Source organism: Prenolepis imparis, unplaced genomic scaffold, assembly GCF_030444845.1.
Source record: "Prenolepis imparis isolate NDT839.2.m4 unplaced genomic scaffold, iyPreImpa1.0 SCAF_2, whole genome shotgun sequence".
In the NCBI taxonomy this organism is placed as follows: Eukaryota; Metazoa; Arthropoda; class Insecta; order Hymenoptera; family Formicidae; genus Prenolepis; species Prenolepis imparis.
In genome coordinates, this window is record NW_028141160.1 from 278,318 (window position 1) to 282,455 (window position 4,138).

Below are 4,138 nucleotides of genomic sequence, written 5' to 3' on the forward strand. Positions count from 1 at the left end.
CTTGCTACATCTGTACTATAATGTAGTCGAATGACTAGTCAACTTTTTTATTATTTGGCCTCACCTCGCTATGATTTCATATTATTTGCAAGTGCGCATATATGTGTGCTTTAACGAAAGATATTACGAATAATATAAAAAAAGAAGATTATATAAAACATTATAAATCTATATTTTTCTGTAAAAGTAAAGCAAATTATTACGCAATTGAATAAAATCGAAATTCAGTTCATTCTCGAACATATAGAAGGCAGCACATCCAGAATTACCGACCAGATATCTGCTGCCATCTGTTGTAGGCCCTTTGCACTTAACATTTCATAAAACAATTATTTAAATTATTTTAATATTATATGTGTGTATGTATATTGTGTAGCTCATTGTCAGTGCAAATGTTTTTTGGACATTTTTATATATATTTATTTTTTTATCGATTTGAAAATACTACTACATATAGTGGGACAGTTTATATTTTTAATGACAAATAAATAAGTTAATACAATAATTAAAAATGTTGACTTATATGAAAGCAACAAATACTAAATGTATTGTATTTCAAAAATGTAATTTAAAAAAAAAGACATAGTATATTTATTAATTTAATCAATAAGAGAATAATTTATATATACATATATTTTAATAATGTCACAATGCATACAAATTATAACAAACATATTGACATATTTTATATATATGTGACATATATTTGCAAATTATCTCAAACATCCTGTAAACATATATTTTTTAATTAAATTCCTAAAGGAGGGAAAGGGTAGCGTATATCTTATAAATTATTTTTAAAAAATTAAAATAAGAATTATATCGAAAAAATACAGAGAATAATATAAATATTTTGTATTAAAAAAAATGTCAGATAATGGAGATTTTTTAATTTGTCAAAATTTAATTGATGCTTATTATAAGAATTCATAAAATTTGACAAAAAATTGCACTCTATTGTTCATTAAGTCGATGCAGCAGATGAGATCATAGAGATCACTTTTCGAAAACTAGATTGTAGGCACGAGATTGCGTCAGTGTGGCCAGTGTGAAAATTTCAAGTGGTCGTGAATACTCGAAAGGAGCGAAGATTAAGAGAAAGACTACCAGTTACAGGCGATGACTGGCTGACTTTCTTGAGAGGCAAGAATTATCTTGTCGTTCTTCTCGAACAATCCTCTGGGTGGTCCGATTCTTTCTCTCTCTTTCTCTTTCTTTCTCGCATCGAAAAGTTGCGAGATGCGAGGCTAGCATTAATGGACTGTTTTAGTAACAAAAGAAACGTGAGAGAAGTTCAAATCTTAATCATCAATCACGCGATAGAATATAAACATAGTTATAAGTAATTATATGAAATAGTTGGATAGAGATAAAATTACACATAATGAAAAAATGCAAATAAGTGTTGTTGAAAATTATACTATCAAGTCTCAAATAATCCAACACATTTGCACATATACAATCAATATTTTATGACTGTAATTTATAAGTAAAAAAAATCATAACACTCGGATATCATAATAAAAAACTTTTAATCGTCTTTTCATGGAAAATAATTTAAAAATTATTAATTTTATAATACTGAAATTGTTTTAATGTTTTTTTTTTTTTTTTAATATCTTCCGATTTATACATTATTAAATAGTCTATAAAATAATATCTTTAATAGATGGGGGGGGGGGGGAGTAAAGTTGTTACGAAATATCGACAATATTAGCGAAATGATATCGATATTATTTATTCTCAAAGTATTTGATTGCGATTTAGGAAGGCGTAATAATCTGAATAGCGCACAATCGAGTATCCATCCAGTGGTGAAAACGGGACGAGCAAGTTTTAATGATCGGACATCCTTCACAACAGTTATTCAACTCAAGGACGGGCTAAACCGAAAGAGATCCGGCTCGTCCGAAGAAAAGGGATCCGTGGAAGGAGAAATAGCAGGCGTCCTTCCTTCGGGCAAAGGATACTTAGGATTAATCAGGAATGCTGTAATTGAATTTAACGTCCGAATTCAATATTTTCGCTTACAAAGAACTGAGAGAGAGAGAGAAAGAAAGAGAAACTAAGAGTGAAAGAGAGAGAACAGGACTATGTAGATGGAGTATGGGCAAATCCGTGTAATTGGAAAAGCTTGGGATTAACAATTTTGCAAGACTCGGCGAAAATGTTCTCGAAAAGAGGATTGGCAAAGCAACGAGATCCTTTCGACCGCATTGCATTTGAGTCTGCGAGAACCTAACATGTATACGCGTGCAAAAGAGAGATGAATGTAGTTTATCGATATTGGCGGTGAGCTTCTTCGGAGAAATCTGATTTGAGAAATTAATTCATAAGACTCATCCTCTCCTCTCTCTATACATACAGGAGGATAAGTTAAACAAGTTAGCTAAATGGCGATCATGCAGAAATTTATCATAAACACACATACACATAAATATTTCTAGAATTTTTTTGCAAATAATATGAGTGTACTTAATTTTGATAAAAAAGTTGTAAGAAGAAACGATAAAATACCTGTGAGGCTTTTTTTTAATTTTGAGAGGAAAAATAAACTTTGATATATTAATAATTTTGAATAAAAAAAATTATGTAAAAGAGTTTCTCGTGATTTATTTTTACCTTATAAATCTTCTGAAAATTATCAATTGGATTTTTGAAATCTATATATTTGAACTATTATAGTATCTAAATAAATGATTTATTAGATTATTTTGAATTTATTCAGAATTGACTGCATTATGTCTATCAGTGTATCTTTATGTCCTAAGATTGTATGTTAAAAATATAACGCATTTTTACAATTTTATATACAGTCTGAAATTGTAAAGAAAAATTATTTTTCTTCTACATATAATTAATGCAAATATTACTTTTTTTATTATTTATAATATTTGTTTAAGAAATAACAATTTTTTACACATCAGTATGATCAACTTTATTATATATGTGTTGATTTGTTTTATGTTAAACAATTCCCTTAATGTGTATATACAATATTGAAAGCAATTGTAAAAGAAATAGCTTTTTTACTTTTAATTATGCTATAATATATCCAAACTTATTTAATCAAAAATAAATATATTTTGCAATATTTAAGAATATAATTTAATAATTATGCTTTACATTTTATAAATAAATAAATATCTAATATTTTTGAAATAAACTTTTTTACTTTACTTTAAATGATTTCATATATATAACAGCATTTTTTTAAATTTTATATGTACTGTATAATAAAAAAATATTCAAAAATATATGTGTAAAACACATATGTATTGTATACATAAATATGTGTGTACATATATAATACACGTTAGAATATAATTATGCATAAAATTATAAATAGAATAAAATTATAAATAGAATTCTATTCCAAATTATTTACCATAAAGTATAGATTATCTAAAAAAGTGGGCTCAAATAAATCATTATTTTAACTGTAATTTTCAAAATAAAATTTGAAGTAGAGAACATTTATCAACAATATTTCTTGTTTAACTAGAAAATTGCAGATTAAAATTAACAATTTCAACAATATTTAAATAGACACAATGCGTATATTGAAATTCAACTATAAATTGATTAAAATAAAATTTTAATATTTTTATGTTACATTAATGAAGAAATATTTAATGTGACGGAGACAGATTTAAGAGCGATTATATAAGTCAAGTGTGTAGTTTTCGATATTTTAAAAAGAAATATCATGATTTTTGTGTACATATGTGTACTATGTAACCAACAATAAATTCATCACTTATCCTGGCTGCTATTTATCTTATTTTTATAATAGATTATAATCTTGGCCTATTCTACATGTTTGATGCGAGTGCATAAACTCATGTACAATGTACATATGTGTGTGTGTGTGTGTGTGTGTGTGTGTGTGTGTGTGTGTGTGTGTGTGTGTGTGTGTGTGTGTGTGTGTGTGTGTGTGTGTGTGTGTGTGTGTGTGTGTGTGTGTGTGTGTGTGTGTGTGTGTGTGTGTGTGTGTGTGTGTGTGTGTGTGTGTGTGTGTGTGTGTGTGTGTGTGTGTGTGTGTGTGTGTGTGTGTGTGTGTGTGTGTGTGTGTGTGTGTGTGTGTGTGTGTGTGTGTGTGTGTGTGTGTGTGTGTGTGTGTGTGTCATGCAATATA